At 39.3% G+C, this 18,913-nt stretch overlaps 1 long non-coding RNA gene across 1 annotated transcript; it reads right to left on the bottom strand.

Moving 5' to 3' along the window:
• Window positions 1-8,520: 8,520 nt before the first annotated feature.
• LOC131754751 (uncharacterized) lies at window positions 8,521-18,594 on the bottom strand. The gene is made up of 4 exons (XR_010840181.1): window positions 18,517-18,594; window positions 16,824-17,019; window positions 15,188-15,349; window positions 8,521-8,880 (listed from the first exon to the last, which is right to left on the bottom strand). It is a non-coding gene; the product is annotated as an uncharacterized lncRNA (long non-coding RNA).
• Between the last annotated feature and the right edge of the window lie 319 nt (window positions 18,595-18,913).

Genomic DNA, 18,913 nt, shown 5'->3' with positions numbered 1-18,913 from the left:
AGAGTTCAGTTACAACATGAAAAAGTTTGGAGACCTAGTGTACAGTATGGTGACTGTAGTTAATAATTATTGTATACTTGAAATTTGCTAAAAGAATAGATTGTACGTATTCTTGCCACCAAAAAAAAAAAAGGTAACCATATGAGGAGATAGATATGTTAAATTGATTGTGGTAATCATTTTACAACATGTATGTATATACAATCATCATACTGTACTTTATATACAATTTTACTTGTCAATCATACTTCATTAAAGCTGAAAAACAGTAGGAGTATAATATTAAAGGTAAAAATGACATGAAGTAAATTGGAATGAAATTAAATGGAAAAAAAAATCCTATGGGCTATGAACCATAGATCTGTTAGTCCTTTTTTTGGTTCAGTGGGTCCTAGCATGACCACAGAAACTCAAGAGAAAACATTTTGAAAGCTGATCAGTCTAGGTTCAGCCTGGGACAAAAGACTGTCTTTTAAAAAAAATATGGATATGCCCTAAGGGCTGCCATATAAATTTAAAATCCATAACTTTGTGACATCATAATTTATGTACACAAGAGAAGGTCTGCCAGAAATATCTGAGTTCAAAAGATCAATAGGGAACAAAATTATTCTGGGAAAAAATAAGTTTTAGGTTTGTATCAATCCACAGTAGACAAAACAGTCAACTTTAGAAAGCAACAAACTAAGGTTTCTTAGAAAGTAACAATAAGGCTGACACATTACAAACCTGGATGAGTGACTAAATATCTTAATCTAAAGTGAAACCTGGGTGAAGGTATGAGATTTATAGACTATTGAAGAGCAAAAAACAACTGCAGAATTGTCCTGTTATTCTCCAGATTTAATGTCCCTAACACTTCTCCAAACACATATAAAAGCTGTGAAAATGCAATAAGAAAAAATTCAGGAATCGTTACATATTAAATGGGTTTACTGTCTCATCTTTGGATTCAGCCTGATTTTTATTTTCATATCTTCTAGAAAAGGTAATCATAACACTTACTAATACCTAACAGTCTGCCCTAAGAATTTCTATGATAGTTTGTGTGAAGGAAGGAAGGGAGGAAGGAAGGGCTAGTAACACACCAGATTTGGAGCATTTGAGGAATTATAAGTGACTAGACTGAATTTAAAGCTTTACCATTAGACTGTGTGCTTCAGAATCAGAAGTAAGATGAAAAATATAGGAAAACTGAATAAAGCATATAAAAAATAAATATGAATGATCTGTTTTAGGATATAATTATTCCTATGGAACAAACCAGAAGGGAGTTTTAGATGGAAGAAAAGGTGGGGAAATCCCAGCTAATTAATTTTGATTTTTTTTCTGGTAAATTTTACAGTTTCCACACTAAATTTCTAAAAAATTTTAAACTGCCCACACCATTCCCAAACTATTTGATTTCATGTTTCATCATTTGGTGAGTTTAATCAGTTCTGTAAAGGAAGCAACAAATGATGGCTAAATGAAAAAATAAACTTCAAGAGCTTGGGAATCATTAGTGAGGGGTCATGCTTCTTCCCAGGAAGCCTGCTCAGCTGTGGGCTCTGGATACGGGAATGAGAATCTCCCCTGAATTTACATAACCTTAAGTTAAAGAATGAAACGCAGCTAATAGGAGACAGCCAGATTAAAAAGGACAAGCTCTCACTAATTACTCAGCCAAAGTTTTTATAGGAAGTAGCAATAAAGGTTTCATGTATTTCAAACTTCTCCCTAGCATAGGTTTTACCAAATTTTAATAAAGACACATGGAAAGATTTCTGAGTATTAACTTATATCTCATTTTCAATTCTTATTTTTAGACACTGAGTCCTGTGGCTGGCATTACAGAAGTGTTTCTGGAGGGTGGCCATGTTACTGATGATTTTTAATGGATGCCAAAGAAGAAGAAACATTCTAACTTGGAAAGAAGAATTCAGGCCAAAGAAGAAAGCACAAGGTACGCAAACCATCTATGTTAAACAAATGCAGCCATGCTGAAACAATATAATTTGTGCTTCAGACAAAAAAATATTGTAATTTTCTTATGGGTTACAGAAAAATCATACAATAAATATTATAGAAATGATGCTTTTTGGTACTGGGGAAAATCAGAGCATTTGTCTCAAACATTGTGCTGTGGGCACAGACCTATACCTAGTCCCAAAGCCTTTTTTTCTTGCCAAACTAAAGCAGATACATGAGCTGGAGCAGGTGGGGGACCAGGCCTTGGACACTTGGGCATGTGAGCAGAGATGGGATAAAGTAATGAGAATATCACACAAGAAAAGTCCAAAGACCTGGGATCTAGTTCCATATATGCCATTTGCTAAATATGAACCATGAGTCTGAGCCTCTACTTCTTATTAATAAAAGTGGGATGATAATTCTTGCTCTCTCAAAGTCCTCAGGAGGATCAAGTACCATATCAATTACAAGGTGATAGTAAATTTGGGGACTAATAATAAGCCCCCAAACCTCTTAAAAAAGAAATATGTCTTTCTGGCTTAATAAAGCAAGATAGAGCTTCAGCTTTCCAACAAACTGTAGCAGAACAAGTAGGAAAGGTATCAGAGGTATCAACTAGTGTTTAAGAACTGCAAGATAGTAAGAGTGAAATTTTAATTTGATTGTTGGGCAGAGTTAATGAATGTTTCTTTGGTGCCCAAGGCACTGACAGGTAGTCGACTTAGCATTTAGGCAGACCCACAGGCACTTTTAGTCTCATATAGCATCACTCAATGCCACGTCACAGATGACATAGAGAGTCTTACTAGACTCCATCAACCTGAGTCTTTCTCAGGCTCCATCCTTCTCAGTCTCACTTGGACAAGCTCTCAAAAAAAAGTTTGGCTTATCTGAGTCCAACAGAGTGTTGAGTTTCTTGTGTCAGAGCTCTAGCAATAAGACACTATTCTTAGCTAGGATTACTTGGGAAATGTTTAGCAGTGATTGTTAGCTATTCTAGGAATGACAGTGAATTTGGATGGGATCAGGTTGGCGCCTCCACTAGAGGAATGTCTGCTCTGGTGAGGAAGGGAGTATGGGGATTGTAACTTCAGTTTGAACGTTTTAAATCATCTTGTGGGTAAAGAAAAGTTCCTGCAACCCAATTCCTCAACATAATTTACCCGTAGCTCTGAGTTTTCTCATGAAAGGTGAGGGGTACTTCCAGTCAGCAGGAGCCTAACCATCATGTTAATTGGTTAAATTCACTACATCATCCACTGTTGAAGGACAAAAACTTCAGACACGAGAATAATCACTGGATACCTTCCCAAAACACATCCCACATAGCTCCGTAAACAGCTTACCATAATTCCTGGCACCCAACACTGGCATCAGTGTGCAGCCTACTCCAGTGTCTTAGACATCACAGGTAGATAAACTCAATCAGGAAACCTTAGAGAGAGGCTTTATGAAGCAAAAAACAACCTTAGGGCCCAGTTGACATCAGAAGGCAGAATAACATGTAGGCAAATTTTGCCTACTTGACAAATCTACATGGAGTGCACTCTGGACATGAAAAATAGTAGATTACAGTCCATTTCTAGGTTTTCATAAATTCACAGTACATATCCAACCTCTCATATTCCTCTGCTCAAAAGACTCACATATAAAAGTCCTACATAAATTCACTTCAATAAAGCGTCCTTTAATCTAGATGAGTATAGGAGTTAATATTTATAAAGCACCTAGAAAAATCCTGAGTACATAATATTCTTTATATATATAAATGTTTGTTAATAAAAAACTTAAGAATTTAGTACATCTATTTTTAAAGGTCAACATAATTATAAACTCCTTGGAGCTTTTTAAAGATTTTCCTACAGTTCTACCAGAGTTCTAGGAACATACTAGACATATAAACACTGCTCCTAACTGATTCATTTCAAATATTTATTGAATACCTGTATGGTTATTCAAAATTAATTGAACACTTCTGAAATTTATTTTCAGTGCCTAAGTTTTATATGAACATTCAGTCAAACCAATTTATTAAAAAGCCTTCATGGTTATTTCCTTACTCCTGCAGATGTTCATTATGCATCCTGCATGTCACCCGGCAGGGCTCAATCCTGCATCTAATTCATCTCAGACTCTGTGTAGCATCACACCATCAATGGTGGAAATGGCAGCCTTGACGTGGTCCTTCATAGCCTCAGATCTGAGAGGATGAAATAGTCAGCATACAAGGTTCAGGACACACCCCCAAAAGAAGAAGTCACTCAGTGTACAACCTGAGGCATTAGGTGGGCCACCGCTCCTGAGATAGGGGCAAAGCTCTGTACTCTACACATGTTGGATTCCTTGACCCCTGGCAGTGTTACCTATTATATAGTCTAAAATAGCCCTCTTATTTAAGGAGCTTTACTCTGAGTTTTAAGTTATTGCTCTTTCTCCTTCTCAACATACTTACCATATTTGAAGTATAATTCTTCCTGGCAGGAATAATTATTTATAATATATAAAATAGACTGAAGTAGACAATGAGTTCCTTATGCTCACATTATCACCTTTAGTTCTTCTACTTGCTTCTTTTTTTTTTTTTTTTTTTTTTTTGCGGTATGCGGGCCTCTCACTGTTGTGGCCTCTCCCGTTGCGGAGCACAGGCTCCGGACACGCAGGCTCAGCGGCCATGGCTCACGGGCCCAGCCACTCCGTGGCATGTGGGATCTTCCTGGACAGGGCACCTGTGTCCCCTGCATCGGCAGGCGGACTCTCAACCACTGCGCCACCAGGGAAGCCCTACTTGCCTGTTTCTTTCAAACATTTCTCACTTTCCCCATCTGAATTGCTCATTTCTAGAACTTCTCTCTGACCATCTGCTTTTCTTGAGAATCAACATTCAGGTTAAAAGAGTCATTTTCCCAGTACATAGAGTTTGCCATTCATCAGTGTCAACATAAGCATCAGCTTTGTGTCCAGTTCATCAAATTTTAACCTCTACCCCCTCTTTCTCAAATGAGCTACACTTTCCAAACATCACCTCCCAAGCTTCAGACTTTTCTGGCTGCCTCTGCACACTGGCATTGGAAGGCTCTCCTAATACTCTTCACCCAATGTCAGTTATGTGTTATTTTCTTCTTTCAGCAAAACATTTCTAAAGATGTTCAATAAGCCTGCACCTCACAACCTCTTCAATGCCTAGGACATCTGTCTCTCCACAATGTGGTAGACATCTATATAGTCTCAGCCCTTGATTCTCGCAGTCTGTCTCCACCCATAGGTCAAAAAAACCATATTGTCCTGCACATCCATAACTCACTTCATAGGTCATATTTCATCAAATCCTGAAAAAGATGCTGCACTAAAATCTAGTCAAATAATCTACTGTTACTCTCTTCAGTTCCCTAACAAATCTATTGTACAAAGAACAGTACTCAGCATATCCAGAGAGTTGTTCATTTAGAAACACAACTATGGGCGAGATTATTATCTCCAATTCATTAGTGGCAAGCCCAAGAAATTCAAGAGACTAGAGAGGGGTTAACACATAAATTCCTTTCAGAAAAGTGATTTCATTTATTTCATTGGCCTTAAGGCATCTCTTTTACTCCTCATTCCACAGAGGAGTAAAATCAATAAAGATCTCAGAGAAAACACAATTTTTTAGACAACAGAAGAAATGGAAAGACCTCAAAACAGAAGACCTCAGAGGTATTTTTTCAGAGTGTGTATTTCCCAGGCTGGTGTGGACATTCCTTCAATCACTAAAAGACAAGGAGATTTGCACTTTGCTTTTCCTTAATCTGAACACAATCATCACCTTCATGTACCCAACAAACACATAGAGCTACATTCACCCTCCAACAAAAATAAAGCCATCCCTACCATGGGCTTCCCAAGGGTAGTTACCTACTCTTCCACTCTCATTCCCACCATGTCACCTTTCCAAGCCCTCTGCTCTCCACTTTTAAGGGTGTGAGCAAGGAATAGGTGGGCTCTCACTTTTATCACCCTGACTTCCACCAGGATTAAAGATTCTATAATATAATTGAATGGTTCTTAGATTTGTGGAATGTCTGAATTCTAAAGGTAACTGGAGATTAGATGTTCAATAAATGTTACCTATTATTCCACTAAACTCTAAGCAAGGCCTGTATCTGAATTTTCTCATCAATGTATCTCAGCATGCACCAGAGTATCTGGCACATAGTAGGTGCTCAATATGTATTTACTGAATGAATGAACAAATAAATAAGTAAATGAATGATGAATAAATGAGATCACTTATTCCAAATATCTATTTTAAGGATGACAAATGCTATATAATATTAATAACAGACACTTCATATTTACTGTCTTACAGCAGTCTTACTTTCAGTCTTAAATAATATAAAACTAATTTAAATGACTTGCCCAGTTTCTCACAATTCTAATACCAAAATTTCAGTGCTCCTAATCAAAAAAAAAAAAAATGCCACAGTTGGGAAATCAGCTCCATCAAGAAGGTATTAAATATAATTATAGGGCTATATGAATCTATATGAGCTTATAGGCACAAAGCCCAAAATCAAAAGTATGTGTGATATATTAATAAACTATATAAATATTAATAAAAGATGTACTATAATTTAACATATGCACTATAATTTAGATGGTATTATGATACTCAAGCATTTGATAATTCCTGAATGCATAATCAATATCACCTTGATATTGATAAGAGAATGCCAAGCTGATGATAATTTTGCTGGTTAGTCAGTGTTTGCATATTGATCATTTGTTTCAAATTAGCTGTAAAAGCAAGATGTCTTTTGGGAAAAGTACAAATAATGGGGTGATTAAAAACAAATAAGGTGTTTTTATATCAGTAAGTGAAATACATATTTCTATTTCAAAACTGCGGTATTCAATTATTCAATGCACTGAATTCAATGCAGAATTCGATATAGTCACTAAAGAGGAAAGTGGGGAATTTCAGCAATTATCCACCTATTGCAAAAGGGGAAATATATTTTGCTTATTCCATTAGATATCTCATACAAAAGTAAGGGATGGCTTTGTTTCACCTGATCGGAGAAATAGTCTCAGTTTGCTCCTGAAAAGCTGGTAGTTACACGTAATGAGTAATCTTTATTCCACAGTAAAACTTAATTTTAGTGTGAATCACTGGTCACCTACGTGTTACATTTATTACAAAATGCATTACTTTTTATTATTATAATACTGTACTGTTACTATATTATATTACTAATCAAAAATAAAAGAGCATATAAAATGAATATATTGATCTAGAGAGAGGGAGGAAATACCATTGTTAATTCACCCAAATATTACATAGTAAATATCATTTTTTGACTCTAAATACAAATGAATCTGACTAGACACAAAATGCCTTACTCCACTCCTTGCTGTCACATGGAATTTGAGAAGTCCACCATTTACATCATGAGAAATAAGGCCTACTTCATTCTGTCGTGAGTAAAATACCAGTTGATGGAAAAGCAACGAATCATTAACTTAGTCTTCTCTGAGTGAGGAAGAAACAGAGTGAGTGTGTTAATCCATCCACTTAAAAGGGAAATATTTTGAAGATTTTCAAAAGGAACCTTGAATCCCAAAAACAAATAAACGCAGATTTGGGGGAATCATTTATAGGAAAAGACTGGGTGTGTCTACATTTTCCTTACTGATGACTGCAACCAATCAATTTAATTGGCAAAACTTGTTAGTAGGACAGAACTGGAAATAAATTTACTTATTCTGACAAGTTTTCTATTAGAGATATCAAGGAACAACTGATGTCTCTTGGAAATAACTAAAGACAACACCCTCTTTGGCATCAGCTATGTGTTTTCTTTGGTTTGATTTTCCCTGGTTTTCTATGGCAAACAGTATTTGCTTAAAGACACCTCTCCCTGCTCCGCCTGACTATTCTCCATGGGAATCAGAGCTCCCTATCTGATGATAAATCTGGTTTCCTACAGCAAATGGAGTTGATACCCTGAGGCCTGTGAGGCCTGTTCCCCCAGGGCAGTGAGTCTACTGAACAGATGAACCATAGAAACAGAAAATGTTTTCCATCTCCAAAAGCAGATAAAGAAAACCAGTAGGAAAGAAAAACCCTTGGTTCTGAGATTGTAAAAGTTGGTTCAGAGAACATCTGCTGCCTTCTAAAGAATATATTATGGAGGAAACGATTTCTTTGTCTCAATGGACATCTCCCAAAGTCGATGCAGCAAAACCCCCCAAAAGCTGTGAGTGTGAGGACGCAGTGCAGGGGTCTAATTCAGTTTCTATTTTGACATTCAAACAAAGAAATGTAGCTGTTTGGGAGAACTCTCCTGACTACAAAGGAACCATCTGGGACTAATTATGATATCCAGGCTTATTTAAAACCATCATTTCATTTGTATTTTGAGTTTCTAGTGTAGTTAATTAAGGTTTCCCCTATCCCTACCATACCATAATCACACACACACACACACACAAAGCTTTTGTGTAAGGATTACCACTATGAAGAGCAGTGAGTTACAAAATTCTCCAGGACTTCTTATTTATTTATTTAATCAATTTATTTATTTTATTTTTATTTTTGCCTGCATTGGGTCTTTGTTGCTGCACACGGGCTTTCTCTAGTTGCGGCAAGCGGGGGCTACACTTTGTTTTGGTGCGCAGGCTTCTCATTGGGGTGGCTTCTCTTGTTACGGAGCACGCTTCAGTAGTTGTGGCACACAGGCTTCAGTAGTTGTGGCTCATGGGCTCTAGAGCACAGGCTCAGTAGTTGTGGTGCATGGGCTTAGTTGTTCCACGGCATATGGGATCTTCCCGGACCAGGGATCGAACCTGTGTCCCCTGCATTGGCAGGCAGATTCTCAACCACTGTGCCACCAGGAAAGTCCTCCAGGACTTTTTAAAACTGCAACTCATTTTCCAAGTCTTCTTCAACTGATAACAATAATAGTTCCAGAACAAATTAGTGGTTTACATTATTAGAGCATTACATCTGGACACCCAAAATGCAATGCACTCTTGTCCCTACAAGTGTATGAGCTTTTGCATTCAAGAAACACTCCAGATACAGAATAAGTGAGACCCTGCCCCTCCAGTCTATTGAAAACCCTTGTGGGAGCCATGAGGCCATAAAGAGTTATACATCATCTCCTTCTCCCAAATAGTCAGAGACTGAACCAAATAAAATAAATCCTTCTCTTGCAGGCTACTGGCTAGATGTAGAAAGCTCTGTGGTAGCATTCTTCCTTCCCATTCAGCTATATTTCAAATCTTCCCTTTTTGAGAGAATAGCTTCAAAGAGGCTTCAGAATTCTCTAAAATCCTTTTACTTCTTTTTTTCAATTACAAACTGAAAACTGAATTTGGAAAGGAGGTAACATGAGTTTCGGTGTATGATTATCTCTTAAATCATAAGGAAAGACAAGACACCTTACTAAAGGAACAGGAAGACTGTCATCCTCTTTTCCTATAGAGTAGTTTCCTTTTCCCACAAAAGAGCTATAGTCAACATGCTGAGAAAACTCTAATGATCATGAGATTTGTGAATAAGTTTTTTTTTTTTTGATACGCGGGCCTCTCAGTGCCGTGGCCTCTCCCATTGCGGGGCACAGGCTCTGGACGCGCAGGCTCAGCGGCCATGGCTCACGGGCCCAGCCGCTTCGCGGCATGTGGGATCTTCCCAGACCGGGGCACGAACCCGTGTCCCCTGCATCGGCAGGCGGATTCTCAACCACTGCGCCACCAGGGAAGCCCGTGAATAAGTTTTTTGATTCTACCCTTCTTTCCTGTTGGCCATTTCTCTACCCCAGAGTCTGGTGAACCAGGAGAAGAAGGGAAAAGAACAACTTGACTACTTGTGGATCTCTGGCAAAAGGTTTAGTGTAGGACAAGGTTCAACCTAATTTCTAAAATAAATTTTTCAAATATTACTGGTACAAACTCTGTCTGTTCCCCATTATCATAGATACCAGGAATTAACTGTAATTTTGCTTCCATTTGATTCCCCGTAGGGACAAAACCACAGTTTTAATGCCAACACATGCACATTCTAACATTACAGTAAACGTTTTTCTGACGCATTTACAGATTCACACACAAAAAAGAGAGATAAACTGAAACATTTGGCTAAGGCTTAGTTACTTTGCTGAGAATCAGTAATATTTCAGAAAGTGGTACAATGTTGAAATTACAAAATCCATTCTTTAAAAACCCTCAGGTTAGAGTTTGAGTTACTAGAAAAAGAAAGAAATGCAAATTGTTTATTGTTTTCACATGTACAGTAAATTCAGAAAATTGTACTTCTTTCAAGAACCATATGGTAGAGAGAGACTTTCTTTTCATCAGGGGTGGTTTTGCTTATTGTGCCAAGAGCTAAAAAGATGTTTTTAATAACCAAAGCCAGTTTGTCATACAATCTGTCTGGATCTTGCTTGTAAGAGATGAAGATCCCTTGGGTAGGAAATAGAGGGTGATGGGGGAGTTGTCTGAGATAGAAAAGTTGTGCAAGAAACACAATCCAAAGGGAAGATCTTTAACTCATGGTTGATAGAAAAACTGGTTTGCATATTTCATTGCAGACCCATGGGAGGTTACTGAGGCTCCTTTTATAAATGTAACCATATTCTTCATGAGGGGGAATGTGACAATGAATTGAGTGCTGAAAGCATGTCCCCTAAATGCCCAAGTTTGGTGCAAGTGAAGGATTTACCCAACAGTCTGAGAGGGCCTAAGAGAGAAGATGACGGCTCTTTGAAAATGACTTTGAATCAAGGGAAGGCCAGAACCCTGCCTCGGAGGCTAGGAAAAAAGAATTCTTAGGAATGAGAGGGATCCTGAGAGGATCACACAGATGTGTTTCCCCAGACCTGTGTTTAAAAAAAGGACACATCAAAAACTAGTGCCAGACCATTATAAAGTGTTCATGGTTCATGATGAAATAAGAAAATTAAGGAAAGTGCAGTGCATTTTTCATAAAGTTAAATAAGCTCACTGTAAAGGTCAGTTATTTATTATAAGAGTATATCCTTCCTACAGTTCTCAAGTTAAAATATGCTTCAATATATTACACTGAACCACAGGAAATTGCCAATATTCAACTGTTTTTGACCTACAAAAATGGCAATTTCCTTGGTTTCAATCTAACATTAAATGATGATGATTGGATATGGGAGCTTGTAATGGCTTTCTGTGGCAAAATATAGACCTGGTAACCATATGTCAGTACCCAGATTTATTTTTGACAATTTTCTATTCCATAAAATCCATATAACTATAAATTGCTATTAGAGAGTGTCTCGATCAGCAGGCTTCTAAATTTTGACTACTGTAAAATAAAACAAAACAAAACACAATTTTTTTAACAAAGGAAAACAGACCCAGATGCTGAGTAGAATGTTAAGGACACTGGAAGCTAGCTTCATAGGAAAGAGAGGCTGGAAGTCCTGAGTCTTGGGATACCAGGAGCATCATAAAGACATATGACGCAGGACTCAGGGCTAAGAAAGACTTTCCAAGCCCTGCCCCAGCCTGATCAGGAAAGGAAATTGCTGATTATTGTCATTCATATTCCTCCAATGGAAGGACGCAGAAGTTGATCCTCCACTGGAAAGCAAAGGTAAAAAATCTATCTGGTAACTTGATAAAAAGGAGTTCCAGAAAGTAAGGTGTAGTTCCTGCCAGTAGTAGAAATTAAGAATATTAATGCAGTCCTCTGGTTCTTACAAAAGATACCTGCCCAATGTCAAAAAAAGTGGGAAGCAGCCTCATAGCACAGGGAGATCAGCTCCGTGCTTTGTGACCACCTAGAGGGGTGGGATAGGGATGGTGGGAGGGAGAACACAAGAGGAAGGAGATATGGAGATATATGTATATGTATAGCTGATTTACTTTGTTATAAAGCAGAAAATAACACACCGTTGCAAAGCAATTATACTCCAATAAAGATGTTTAAAAAAAACAATTAAAAAAATTTTTTTTAAAAGCAGAAAAAAAGGGTATCTTTATTGGCCTTGCCAACCACCACTCAAGCACAACTGACTGGCCCACAGTGGACTAAATAGGATTCTCTCTGAATGGGAATTTGAATTTATGGAAGGTGAGCTAGAACGTCCTGAGGACTGGAGTCTGAGCCTGCTATTTTGGAATGGGCACAATGAAGCTATGTGCAAGCAGAGAAGTGAAGAGAGAAAAAGTGGAGCAAACATACAGAAATGATGAGAGATCTTGAGAAAGATGTGGAAAAAACAAGGCAGAAAAAGTAGCTCTCTTGGTTCCAAACTATACTCCAGTTCTAGGGCCAGTCACTCAAGAAGACCTAGTTGGGTCTTGGGATCCAGACACTTGGGATCCATGAGATACCCCTGAGACTAATTTTCCTTTACTTAAGTCAGTGTGGGGGAGTTTCTGAGTCCTGTAAAGAAAAGATTCCAGTGGAATTGTAAAGTGATCCATTTAGTGGGAGAAGAAACTGGATTTTAATCAGAACTACCTGAGAGTAATAGCAACCTGCCTATATATTCCTCCTTTTATATCTCTTCTCTTCCATATATGGTTCATCCTTTGCCTTTTCTTTCCTCTTATGTGGCAAGTGTGATAATTCAGCAGTGCATGTAACTTGTAATTTGGAAATGCTTCTAACCTTGATGACAAATCAATAAACTTTGACTGCATAACAAACCACTCCAAGCCATAGTGGCTGAAAACAACCAATTTTTAGCCATAATTCTGTAGGTGGGCAATTAGGCAGACTTCAGCTTGGCAGTTCTTCAGGTCTCAGCCAGGCTTACTAGACATCTGTGGTCAGCTGCTGGGTCAGCTCGGCACTGGCTAGTCTAGGGTGACCTCTGCTCAGATGGCTTCTCTCTCCTCCAGGTGGTCTCTTGCCCTCTAACAAGCTTTGCCCCTGTGATTATTTACTTGGCAGCTGAGCAGTGTTCCAGGAGAACAAGCGGATCCTTAGGCTCAGAATTGACCCAGTAACACTTCTGCTGCATTCCAAAACAAATCATCAGGCTAGCCCAGATTCAAATGCTGGGGAAATATACTCCACCTCTTAAGGTAAGCAACTGCACAGTTACATCACAAGGGATGCAGATAAAGAGAGGAGAATAATAGTGGCCATTTTGCAAAAAGTCCACCACAGGTGGCCTCCCAGGCCTAGGGTAGGGTCTATTAACAAAAGAGATGTGGCATGGTGCTTAGTCCATCTCTGCTCTAAGGCCCCAGAAGAAAAGCTATTCTCCATTTCCCTACTGGCTTCCTCCTGTCATATACAGAGTCACAGGACACAGAGGACCAAATTCAGGGCGTGGGCTCACAAAGCCGAACTGTTGACTGGGATGGTTGCAAGACTGAAGCCTAGAATCTGGAGAGCCTTAGAGAGATAGTTTTAATAGTCTAAGAGAAGACTCTATCCAAAGAACAGCATTGCAAACTCTGTCAGGGTGGAGATGGTGCATTGTGACCATGGCAATTTAAAAGTATCTCTTTAGGGACTTCTGTGGTGGCACAGTGGTTAAGAATCCGCCTGCCAATACAGGGGACATGGATTCGAGCCCTGGTCTGGGAAGATGCCACATGGAGCAACTAAGTCTGTGTGCCGCAACTACTGAGCCCGCGTGCCACAACTACTGAAGCCCACGTGCCTAGAGCCCATACTCTGCAACAAGAGAAGCCACAGCAATGATAAGCCCACACACCACAACACAGAGTAGCCCCTGCTCGCTGCAACTAGAGAAAGCCCACACGCAGCAACAAAGACCCAGTGCAGCCATAAATAAATAAATAAATTTCTTTATTAAAAATAAATAAATAAAATGCCAGCACCAAAATTAAAAAAAAAAATCTCTTTAACTATAAACTTCCAGTTATAAGATGAATAAGTTCTGGGGATCTAATGTACATGTTTATTATAACTAATAATACTGTATTGTACACTTGAAAGTTGCTAAGTAATTGCATCTTCAATGATCTCACCACAAAAAAAATATGGTAATTATGCTACACTACAAAGGTGTTAGCTAACACTATGGTGGTAATCATTTTGCAATATGTAAGTGTATCAAATCAATAGGTTGTACATTCTAAACTTACAAAATACTATGTCAATTATATATCAATAAAGCTGGGATAAAAAAAGAAAATCAAAGTATAAAAAACAGTATCTCTTTGGTGTGCTATTTCAGTTGACATTCCTTGGCTACAAAGATGGAAGAGTGCATCTTCCTTAAGCACCTCTCCCATTCTTGCATGGACTCACAGTCTTTCCAGAGCCACTAACACAAACTTTACTCATCCAGGCTACCAGTACCAAGGAGACCAGCAACAATGATTTGAGTGACCCAGAGGATGGAGCAGCAGAAAATGTCTTACTGTCACATCTAACAGAACGTAAGGGCAAAACAAACTAGACAAGATAAGAGAACTTAGTTACTTCAGTGAGCTGTGGGTCCTAAATAACATCCCAAATGCAAGTTTGTACATGAATAGCAAAAACCTTTGAAAATTTTAAGATTTTCCAGACACAACAACAGGAAACATTAATGGACACTTGGGCATAAGCAATAAGCAGTCAGAAAATGCCCTGCATGTAGACTGGCATTTACCTGAAGTAATTTGAAAGACTCCAAATTTCCAAGGATTAGCTTGCCACAAAACTGAAATTTTTCATTGTTAGAGTAACTCCTTCTGTGACTTAGAGTCTGCAAGAAACCACTATAGAAATATAAATGTGTTTCAGATATATTTGAAAATAGGAGTCATGGATTCATGAACAATTTATCATTTTTCTATTAGAGTTCAAATTCTGAGCAAAAGAAGAATTTAAAAAGAAGGCTTGATGAAAAAAAGTTGATGGGACAGAGGAAGAACTCCGGAACCTCAGGTAGCCAGGGGTTTACATAAAGACACAGGGCACAGAAGGGGTAGAAAGAAGAGTCTTGCAATGACTTTGTGTCCTTCAGTAGTTTGCCTGGAGCCAGTCTTGTGGAGAATGATGGAGAATGGGAAGGGGAGGAGGAGTGCACAGGGAGGGAGAGGACTCTACCCAGACACTTGGCGTTTCCTTTTAGGTCCAGTTTCAAGTCAAGATTTCCTACTGCTACTGTGACAAATCACCACAAACTTAGTGGCTTAAAACTCACATTTATTATCTTATAGTTCTGGAGGTCAGAAGTCTTAAAATCAAGGTGACAGCAGTGTTGTACTCCTTCTACAGCCTCTACAGGAGAATTTATTTCCTTACCTTTTCCACTTCTTAAGGCCACCTGCATTCTTTGGTTCATGGCTCCTTCCTTGTATCACTCCAGCCTCCACTTCCATTGTCACATCCACATCCTACTCTCTGATTGTCTCATTCCTGTCCCTCTTTCTCTTATAAGAACTTTGGCAGTTACACTGGGTCCACCTGGATAAAAGAGAGTAAGTTCCCCACCTCAAGACCCTTAACTTAATCACATCTGCAAAGTCCCTTTTGCCACGAAAGCTAACACATTCACAGATTCCAGGGGTTCGGACGTGGACAACTTCGTGGGAGGGGCATTATTCTGTTCACCACAGGGTCCATATCAAACACACACACCAAGAGTTTAGGAATTATATATCCTTCCCCTAGAAGTAAGTATAATTAGGAGTAATGAGAAACAAAAGCTGAAATCCTGGGAGACTGTGCATAAGGGGTCAGCTTGAAGTGTCAGCGATGGATAAGGATGTTGTATGGAGCCTGTGGCAGGCTGCTCTTAGTGAATCACAATGAAGACCCTTAGGATTTCGAAGCAGAACCACGCTATCCTGTGCAAATAACTACTCTCCTTTTGAGAAACAGCTTTTGGCTTTCTACTTGACCTTAGTAGACCTGAACACTTGACCATGGGCCACCAAGTTACTATGTGACCTGAGGTGCCCATCATGAAGTAGATAGTCTTGACTCACCAAGCCCATAAAGCTAGGCATGTACAGCTGCAGCATTCCACCATCAAGTAAAAGTGGTATATAGAAAGCACGCTCAATAAGGTCTTGAAGGCACAAGTCAGCTGCATGAGAAAGTTGCCAAGATGCCCATGCCCCCACTCTTGATAACTGCCTTCTCTCTCAACCCACACCTATGGCCTTGTGGGGAGTTCTCTATGAATAGTTAACTAAGAAAGAAAAAACTCAGGCTTGGTTTACAGATGGTTCTACTTAATATATGCAGGCAGAACCTGAAAGTGGGTGGCTATAGCACTATAGCCTTATGCTGGGATGGCCTTCATGAACAGTGGTAAAGTCAAATCCACCATGTAGAAAGAACTTTGAGTGATGTACCTGGCTGTTCATTTTTCCTGGTAGGAAAAATAACCAGAGGTATGGGTCTACAGTAATTTTTCAGGTATGGTTAATGGTTTGGCTGGGTGGTCAAGGAATTAGATGAAACACAATTGGAAAATTGGTTTATAAAGATCTGGAGAAGTATTGGATAAACATCTCTAAATGGGCACAGAACGCAAAATGTTTTGTCTTCCATGTGTATGCTCACCAAAGTGTGACCTCAATAGAGAGGGATTTTAATAGTTGAGAGGACAGGATGAGATATTCTAGGGCTATCGGTGACCTTCTTTCTCCATCTACTTCTGTTATTGTCAAATGGGCTCAAATATAATGGCCATATTGGCAGGGATAGAGGTAATGCATGAACCTAGTAAAATGGACTTCTACTCATCAAGGCTTATCTGGATACAGCACTGCTGAGTACTCAATCTGCCAGCAGCAGAGACCAAAACTGAGCCCCTAAAATGTCACCATTCCCTAGGGACAATCAGCCAGCTCCCTGATGGTGGACTGATTACATTACCACTTCTGTCATGAAAGGAGCTGCACTTTGTTCTCACTGGACAAGCACTTACCATAGGCATGGACTTCTCTTCCCTGCCCACAATGCTTCTGCCATTGTCTGTGGCCTTACAGAATGCCTTATCCACCATCATGGTATAATACAGCATTGCTTCCAGCCAAGCATTTCACAGCAAATGAAGTGCAGCCAATAGGCCCATCTCCATGGAATTCACTGGTCTTCCCATGATGCCCATCCTCCTGAAGTAGCTGACTTGATAGAACAACGGAATGGCTTTTTGAACACTCAGTTATAGTGCCAGATAGTTGACAGTACCTTTCAAAGCTGTGGCAATATGGACCAGGAGGTAGTATATAACCTGACAACCAATGTACAGTCCTATTTCTCCCATAACCAGGATTCGTGAATCTAGGAATCAAGGAATAGAAATAGGAATAGCAGCTCTCACTAATACCTCTAGTGATTCACTAACAAAGTGTTTGCTTTCCATCCCTGCAACTTTAGGCTCGGCTGATTTGGAGGCTGTAGTTCCCCAAAGAGCAATGCTTTCAGCAAGAGACAAAACAGTGATTCCATTAACTGGAAATTGAGACTATCACATAGCTACTTTGGGGTCCTTATGTCTATGAATCAACTGGCAAAAGAAAAGGGTTACTGGGGGCAATTTTGTCCAGAGGACATTTGTGACGTCTAGAGACATTTTCTGTTGTTGTTGTGATAACTGCAGGAGGAGAGTGAACTAGTACCTGGTGGTTAGAGGTCAAGGATGCGGCTAAACATCGTACAATGCACAGGACAGCCCACTACAACAAAGAATTATCTAGCCCAAAATGCCAATAGTATGGAAATCGTGGATTGCTCAACTCATCCTGGTGACTGGTCCTCACTATCAAGAGGAAACTGGATTGCTGCTGCACCGTGGGAGCAGAGGGAAACCCTGGGAGAGCCTCTCAGCACTCCTTTGTTATGTGATTACAGTCAATGGAAAACTAAAACAAGTCAATTCATGCAAGACTACTAATGGTCCAGAAACTTCAGGAATAAATGTTTAGGTTACCTCACCAGGAGAGGAACTCCAACCAGCAGAAGGCAATTATAAATACCAGCCAGACCATGTAACTAACTGCAGAAATGAGAAGTATGGTAGTTGTATTTCTTCCTTATTTTGATATGAATGTATCGTATCAAAATACTATACACTAAACAAATACTTTTAGTTTCTTTCCTACTCCCATTTCCTGAGCAACTAACATAAGATATATGGATAACTGTTAACCTTGTATCTCAGTATTTAAGTTACAGGATAACAAAGGGGGAGTCTGAATAACTTAAGAATGAACATGATCAAAAACACAGAAGGGAATTAGTATCCACTTACGGGGGAAAGGGTTAGCATATCTTCAGTTGTACATAGGGTAGTTGTATCAGGTTAGGCAGAAGTATGACTTTGTTAATGTATTTATTTTTAAAATAAGTATAGTTTACAGAGATGTATATGGGTGGCAAGGTGACAGTGGGCAGACTATGGTGGTTTTGCAATACATCAGTATACCTAGGCTGAACCATGTTTCCTAGCATTCACTTCCCTGTATGTTTCTGGTTATGGTGAACCATATTTGAGAGACCTATTTGCATGAGATTTAGAAGGTGGAAGTGAAGCAGCAGTCATATTATATTTAACCTTCAAAAGGTGGAGTCAGCTACATTTGTAGCTCAAGCACATTATCATTGATCTGCTGGTTTACCTTGTTGGCCACAGGGCAGCACCCAGGCCTGCTGCTGCTCAACCTTCTCCTGGGATCCTCCTTCAACATCTTCCTGAGACATTTTGTTTAGCTCTGCAAAAAAGGACACCATTTTATAAAGATGAAGGCAGTGAAAACTGACACAGGTCCCAGTTCATTCTCATGATCCTGGCTCCTCTTCGTGGATTCTAGCTTGTCCTTGCTCTCCCCCACTTTACATCCATCTTCCCTTCCCAATTGTTTGCTATGCAGACTTCAAGTTTTAGCATCTGACATGAAGACAACAGGCCCAGAGAGACTATTTAACCAGCATCCACAGTTGTGTATAATGTCAAATCTCTGTAAAAATCCCCCCCCCTCCACACACACATACAGGTCTCTTCCATGGCCCTAGAAG

The sequence above is a fragment of the Kogia breviceps genome, chromosome 4, assembly GCF_026419965.1.
Source record: "Kogia breviceps isolate mKogBre1 chromosome 4, mKogBre1 haplotype 1, whole genome shotgun sequence".
NCBI classification, from domain to species: domain Eukaryota; kingdom Metazoa; phylum Chordata; class Mammalia; order Artiodactyla; family Physeteridae; genus Kogia; species Kogia breviceps.
This window is presented reverse-complemented; position numbering and strand designations above follow the sequence as displayed.